Consider the following 7,787-nt stretch of genomic DNA (forward strand, 5'->3'; position numbering starts at 1 on the left):
CCCACCGGCCCGGTGAGGGCCCCCAGCCGCCCCAGGGAAGTCGGGGGGCCCCTTGTCGAGCTGGACAACGAAAGTGTTTTTAGTAAAACATGGCTGACCCACACAGCAGCATCTGCCCTCCTGCCACGGGGTTCTGGTGCCATCTCCGCAGCCTTCTTGTCGGGTGAGGCAGAGCCTCTTTCTGCTGGGCACCTCGCAGCCAGGACCACAGCCCCTATGGCACTGCTCCCGGCCCCAGCCTCCCCCACCCCCCGAGAGTCAGAGGCCGCCTGCCTGTGGTGGTGGAGGGGACCTGAGGCAGGCTCCTGAGTCATTTTGCTTCTAGTGGTTTTGATTATTTGGTTTTTGAGCAAGATTTCATTTGTAAATAGGATTCTGCTGCTTTAAGAAGTTGGGAGAATTGTGTTACAGATTTTGTGAAAAAATAATGAGGCACTGTATTCCACTTTATTTGTGAAACCAGAGTTATGGCATAAATGACATATCAAATAGTAATTCCTGACAACCTCATTTATCTGTCGTTTTTATCGTGTAACTGGAAGGTTGTACCTTTCCCCTCCCCCGCCCCCTCGCCACCCCTCTCTGAATATATTTCCATAGCTGCGGTCATGCTGCACGTACACTCCTGTCCTGCTTTAGACACTGAACCTGTAACCGAATCATCCTTTACAAGTATCATTTTTAGTGTCTGAATGGCTGTATCTTATGTGGACAGCCCGTGGTTGACCTAACAGTTTCCTGTTTTAAGTTGTTTACCATATGTTACCATGACACCTGCTGCACTTACAGAGGCGAGTGATTTCTGTGTGTGGTAATATTTTGCTGTGTACAGTTCCACAGCAAAAAGTTCAGTTCTATGGACCTTAGAAATAAAACTGCTAGTTATTTTATCAGCAAAAATGTGTTTAGCCCTAGCTGATTTGGTTCAGTAGATAGAGTGTTGACCTGCAGACTGAAGGGTCCTGGGTTCGATTCTGGTCAAGGGCACATGCCTGGGTTGCAAGCTCGATGCCCAGTACGGGGTGTGCAGGAGGCAGCCAATCGATGATTCTCTCTCATCATTGATGTTTCTATTTCTCTCTCTCTCCCTTCCTCTCTGAAATCAATAGAAAATATTTTTTTAAATGTGTTTATTTGGGAATAGCAGATAATTGCAATTCTGGATAAGCATGCTATAGCTAAAGACTATATCGGTAGGTCCAGAAAACAGATGAGAACGTTTCTTTATAGAGGAAAGGGGACCGCAGGGGAGCTTTGGAGAGAAGCCCATCTGAGGAGTGGGAGCGGAGCGCTCGTGGGGACGATGCTTCTCACGGGCTGAGTTGCCATCCGCCGGCTGGTGTGTGGCTGGGGGAGGAGAAGACCTTCCTCTCCTGGTGGCGGAGACCCTTCCTGCTGGGAAGGCAGGGTGGGTGCTGGGTGGTGCTGAGCACGCCCCCTTCAGGCCCCGATGCCATCGCACAGGCGGTTTCCTCACGGCAGCCAAGGTGCGGGACAGTTTCAAGCTCCGCTAACCGCTCGGGGTGAGGATTACGGAGCTCAGAATCGGGTGGGCTTTCCGAGAGTTCCCTGTGGCGCTGGTCACGGACTCGCCCTCTCCTGTCGGTGAAGCACCTGCTCCGAGTCTCTGGGCTCCCCACGCAGGATGGGAAATGGGGTCGGAGCTGGTGTTTGCAGGTGGCGGTGACAGCCGACCTAGGCCTGCGGCCAAGCAGGAGTGAGCACGCGGGAACAAGAAAGCACATTAAATAGCAACAGGAGGAGACAGGACCTGGTGCTGGTCAGTGCCGCGTGGCTGATTGTTGAGGGTGAGCTCGCTGTGAGGGAGAAACCAGAAAGGTGGGAGGAGCCAGACATCCCCGTCGACCCCTTGCCTCCCAGAAGGACTGGATACCAACATGGACCCCCACGTCCGGTTCCGGGGAAGGTCAGAGAGGTCAGTGCAGCCCCAGGCAGTGGCTGAGGTGCAGCGATCGCTGAGAAGAAAGAATAGGGTAAAATACAGCAGAAATCATCAGAAATATAAACGATAGTAATTGTCAAACACTGAGCACTGGGCCTTAGCGATGCTGTTTCTAAGCATAGTCCCTGATGTTTGTGGAATTCTTCATAAATGGTTCCCATCTGCTGCCCCGGGACCCCTGAGCCCTTCAGTGCAGCTGCAAGTGCAGGAATTGTCCCGCCTCGTGGACAGTGAGGAACTGGGGTTCTGGGGTGATGCCAGCCCTGAGATGGCGTAAGAACCACTAAGACCAGGACTAGATTCCAGGTCCTGCAAAGCCCACCCACCCCGTGTATGTTTCATTTCATTCCGTGTCGCTCAAGGAAATCGGATGTCCACAGCCCCATCTACTGGTGATCCCTGACGTGTGCCCGGGCGGGGAGGGTACCCAGGCATTGAGACGCTGCCATCCTGCGGGTCCTTGCGCCTGGACATCCGTGTGCCTGACTCCGGAGCCGCAAAGGTCCTGGGAAGCTGTGAGTGCGTGTCTGATGAGCGCCAGGTGGACCACAGGCTAGGAAACAAGCCTGGAGTCTAACCCCACTCCGTCCCTGGCTGTGTGACCTCAGAGAAAGCATTTTCCCTCTGGGACTGGGACTTTGTGGCTCAACTGAGAGGCGGATTGGTTCTGGAAATGGATAATGGTGATGGTCGCACAATATTGTGGATACACTTAATGCCACTGAATTGTAGGCTTAAAAATGGCCAGAATAGTAACTTTCATGTTGCATATATTTGCCACAATAAAATCAGTTTTAAAAAAGTGGATGTCTTTTCCTGTGGGAGCCGCCGGGTGGAGTGGAGTGTGGCCTCCTCTCCCCACCATGGCGTGTGCTCGTCCACTGACACCTGTGTGCTCTGAAAAGGGGGAAACATCTGGCAAAAATGTCACTTCGCCTGCTGTGTTCAAGGCTCCCACTCGACCAGCTATTGTGAATTTTGTTCACAACAACGTGCGCAGAAACGATAGACAGCCCTATGCTGTCATGAATTGGCAGGACATCAAACCAGTGCCGAGTCCTGGGGTCCTGGCAGAGCTGTGGCTCGAGTTCCCAGAGTCCGAGGTGGTGGAACTCATCGTTCTGGCCAGGGTGCTTTTGGAAATATGTGTCGTGGGGGCCGCATGTTTGCACCAACCAAAACCTGGCGCCGTTGGCACCGCAGAGTACACACAACACAGAAGCGATATGCCATCTGCTCTGCCCTCGCAGCACTGGTCACGTCTGAAGGTCACCGTATTGAGGAAGTTCCTGAACTTCCTTTGGTGGTTGAAGATAAAGCTGAAGGCGACAAGAAAACCAAGGAGGCTGTTTTGCTCCTTCAGAAACTGAAGGCCTGGAATGATACAAAAAAGGTCTATGCCTCTCAGCGAATGAGGGCTGGCGAGGGTAAGATGAGAAACGTCGTCGTATCCAGCGCAGGGGACCTGGCATCATCTATAATGAGGACAGCGGTATCATCAAAGCCTCAGAGACATCCCTGCAGTTACTCTGCTTAGCGTCAGCAAAGTGAACATTTTGAAACGTGCACCTGGAGGCGTGTGGGCCGTTTCTGCATTAGGACCGAAAGTGCCTTCCGCAAGTTGGATGAGCTGTGTGGCACTTGGCTAGAGCTGCCTCCCTCAGGAGTAACTCCAGCCTCCCGTGCACGAGACGCTCAGTGCAGACCGAGCCGAATGTTGAAGAGCCCAGAGACCCAAAGAGCCCTCCGAGCTCCACAGGAAGATGCACCGCAGGGTCCTGAAGAGAAACCCACGGAAAGCCCTGAGGATCGTGTGAAGCTAAACCCGTGTGCAGAGACCATGCGGGGACACCGTTCTTCGCCCGGCCCAGAGCCACAAGCTGCGGTGGATAACGCAGCAGCAGCGCCGGAACCCAGTCAGAGGAGAAGGGGGTTCCAGGCAGAAGCCTGTGGTCGGGAAGAAAGGAAAGAAGCTGCTGGCCTTCAGAAGCAGAAGAAGCCTCTGGTGGGGAAAGGCTGCAGCCACCGAGAAACCGGCCGCTGAGAAGACGCCAGCAGAAGAGAAACCCACACAGAAGGAGAAGCCAGTGGCATAAACTTACGTTTGTTTACTCCATGGCGGTCAGACCACTTCCGACGGCTAATTTTGAATAAAAATGAGCAAAGGCAATGAGAAGCATAAAAAAAAAAAAGTGGGTGGTGCTGGATGCTCCCCCGTGAGCCAGGCCCACGCTGTGCTGTCAGCTCACGGCTCTGCATGAAGGACCCGTACCCAGTCAGTCTGTGAGCTGGCAGGACCGAGCCCTCGGGCCCGGGGCGCCTTCAGCAGACAACCTGCCGTGGAAGTGGTGCCCCGCGTGTGGGGGTTACCTTTCCGAAGGGTCGCTGTCTCATGAAAACGTTGGGTCAGATCAGAAGCATCGTCTATTGTGTGGCACGTCAGGACTCATTTAATTATTATAATGAACACAATTAGCATGTGCTGTGAGCCCTTCCCCTTATTTGCATTTTATATGGGATAATTAAAAGTGCCCTGATAATTACATTAACTCAGTGACAAATGACTTGACGGCCTGCGTACTGCTGTATGGGGAATAAGCGCCTTTGCATATTCATTTTGGTTAGTGACGGACGTTTCATTTGGAAAGACCCCAGAGAGTGCAGCTGTCGGAGTCCGAACCTCTTAGGAGAGTTGAAGGGAAGGGTCGCTGTGGCCCAGCGTCCCCGTCAGCGCCTCTGTGGGGAAGTCCATGCGTCACGTAACCGTCCGCCCTGCATGTGCGCGGGCTCCTGCAGGCTCCCGGGGAGAGCAGCACGAGCTGGACGGTGAGGCTCTTGGAACGAGATCGGCCTGAGCTGTGACCTGCATTTTCCAGGCCTTGTACAATTGGGTGATTTAGTAAGAAAACCCAAACATTAATGGACTGATCATCCCTAAACTCTGTCTGTTGTCCTTCCCTCGGCCGTTTCCCTGCAAACGAGAGCAGGGCTGTTTCCAGTCCTGCTCCCGCGGGGCTCGGGGGACGCAGAGCGGGTGTTCCCAGGGCACAGCTTTCCAGCCGGTTCCAGCTCCGAGCCTTCAGAGGCAGCCCAAGCCCTGCTCCAACATTCTTACTGCCCGTTGTTCTCAAAGGCGAGGGTCCTCGGTCACACCCCTGTGTGCGCTCCCCAGCCTGACCCGGTGGATGGAGTCCACTGTGGGCTCGGAGGGCCGCCAGGTCCCAGGCCTCCCTGCTCTCACTGCGTGTGGGCAGCTCGCTCTGTAGCTGTCACGCTGCATCCAGCTTCTCTGTGTGACACGCACATTCCTCTTACACAATAAATGCCACGTCTGAGGATGAGCCTGGGGTGTCGACAATATAACCATTTTGGAGTTACTCTCAATATTTCAGCTCAGAGAAAAATATGGTTTTCCCCCTCAAAAGTAAAATTCAGTCAGTTGCACAATAACTTTCCTAATTAAAAGTAAGTTTTGCTTAAATATTTATTTTAAGACTTTTAGTGAGTGACCTGGCTGGAGTTAGACTGGCACTGGCCAGTTAGCAATTTTGGCTGATGGCAGAGAATGTCGCCCATATCACCGAATCCAAATCAAAGACACTTTTTACTCCCCTCATCTCTTCGGCGAGCTTCCCAACACGTGCTCACGTCAGGGGCCCTTTTTCCTGCACAAACCGCCCGAGAAGTTGTCAGGAGCCCCACGCGTTGGCCAGTGGCTGCCGGCCGATCCCTGGAGCAGACGCAGCCTCGGCGGAGCCCGCGCCTCCCGGGACCAGCATGGCCGGTGCCCTTGGGGTGCCTGGCTGAGAAAGGGGCCTCTTCCTGGACGGCTGGCTCCCCGTGTTCCCACAGACCCCCTGCCTGTGGTCGGGGCAGCACATCAGGGCCTGGTGCGGCCACAGCCTGAATCCGTCTGAGCTGAAGTTTTGACGTGATCTTTGGCGTCCTGAACGTCAGATGCCACAGAGGACAAGAGTGTGGGCTCTGACGGGAGCGGCTGGGCACGCCCTCGGCTTCCGGCGCTGTGACCTGGGCGGCGCTGTGACCTCGGCTTCCGGCGCTGTGACCTGTGAGGCAGGCCACGCGGCCACGGCGCCAGGTGCTGTGTGGAGTGAGGGACAGTCGCAGGGAAGCTCGGGAGGCAGCTGCTGCCCACTGGGCTCGCCCGCATCCCGGCTCCATGGCACCGAACCACCTCCCGGTGTCACAGCCCTGCGACGCTCAGGGCCGCACCGATCGGCCATCCTGCCTGCACGGCCTCCTCAGCTTCTCAGTGGGAACACTCAGTGAAACACTCACCACCCAGCACGGGAGCCGTGAGGCGGAGCGCTAGCCTCGCTTCATCTCAGCTGGACTGAGAAAGGGGAGCCCACCGAGCAGCGAGCAGCGGCTGTGAGACTAAGCACAAGGGAGGACCTGCCTCCGCCCAAGGGGACGTGCAGCCTGTCGTCCTCTCTGAGCCCCGCCCATCACAGGCCTGGGCAGAGCAGGAGACGACGGGAAGCGGCCTGCACCCCTCCCAGGGGTCCTCTGGGTCCTCTGCACAGGCTCCGGTCAGGGGTGCCGGGGCCTCGAGTCCTTGTCAGCCGGGAGGCCGCCTCCTGACGCGGGGTGTGCACAGGAATAAGATCAGAAGGACGCTCTGTCGGGGGTGAGCCCCTGAGCTGGGCCGAACCTGGGCTGCCTCGACTTCAGTCACCGAGGGGCCTTTGCTCTTAACCCCTCCCCCCCAAGAGAGAGAGAGAGAGAGAGAGAGAGAGAGACCCATCGGTCGTCGCCCATACGCGCCCCGACTGGGGACCAGACCCGCACCCCAGGTCTGTGCTCTGACCAGGAATCGAACTGGCCTTCTGGCGGTTCTCCAGCCGAGTCACCGGCCGGGGCACAGAGGGGCCTTTAAATAATCACTGAGTGAAAACACCTCCTGAGATGGGAGCGGGAGCGGGAGCCCCTGTGGGTCACAGATGCCGATGCCGTCGAACAGCTCCCGGGGCGGCCGTCAGGTCGTGGGTCCTGTCCGGGCTGCACGGCTGGGCGCCTTTGGTGAGTCCCCCCCTCTCGGGGCGTTACCCTCCTTCCGATGGAGTGTGACTGTGTCATGTGAGACGCGTGGGAGGTCATGGCCAGACCATGTCACCGTTTTCGTTTCTCAGTACGGCAGTCACAGCCCCTGCTCCTGCCTGGTCTCCTGGCTGCTCCACAAACACAGCCTGTCCTTGCTGCTTTCTGCCTGGAATGCTTTTCCCAAGAAACCAGCAGGTTCGGGGACATGGTTGCCACCTGTCCTGCTCCCAGAGGCCTTCCTTTCCTGTCGGCCGAGGTCCTGTTTCTTCTTTGCCTCGCTCTGTTTTTCTTCTCACTGGTGTCCCCTGCCCCCTGACATTTCCCTGTTGACTCTGTCTCCCACTCCCAGCCATCCCACTAAATGCCGGTACGGTACCGAGAGCAGTGCCACGCAGGTAGCACTTACCTGGCAAATATTTGCTGAATGAAGGATCAGATGTCAAGATGACACATCGCCCTTCGGCATGATCCTGCAGAAAAGGTTAAAACGGCCCCAGGTTTTGAAAGATGCAGCACTTCTGCTTCACTAACCAAACCTCCTGAACTGACTTTTAGCTACACACGTAAGAGCCGTTCCTTTGACACTATAACTTACTTACCTTCGAATCCATTCTGAAAGAAACTCCTTAGTTTTGTTTTGCTGGAGCCAGTGATTCTGAGAAGCAACGGAAACTTCTGTTTCGTGTTTGGCAAATCCTGTTCTGAGTGAACACTGCCATGCGGGAGCACGGTTCACGCCCCAGCCCTGCCTCCCGGGTGG

General features: G+C 55.7%; 1 protein-coding gene and 1 pseudogene across 1 annotated transcript in view; both read left to right on the forward strand.

Moving 5' to 3' along the window:
- SCAPER (S-phase cyclin A-associated protein in the ER) overlaps positions 1 to 7,787 on the forward strand; it is a 149,143-nt gene that overhangs the window by 128,003 nt on the left and 13,353 nt on the right. The window lies entirely within an intron of this gene.
- On the forward strand, positions 2,780 to 4,074 carry LOC102754546 (annotated as a pseudogene).

This window comes from Myotis davidii, unplaced genomic scaffold (assembly GCF_000327345.1).
Source record: "Myotis davidii unplaced genomic scaffold, ASM32734v1 scaffold1622, whole genome shotgun sequence".
Lineage (NCBI taxonomy): Eukaryota > Metazoa > Chordata > Mammalia > Chiroptera > Vespertilionidae > Myotis > Myotis davidii.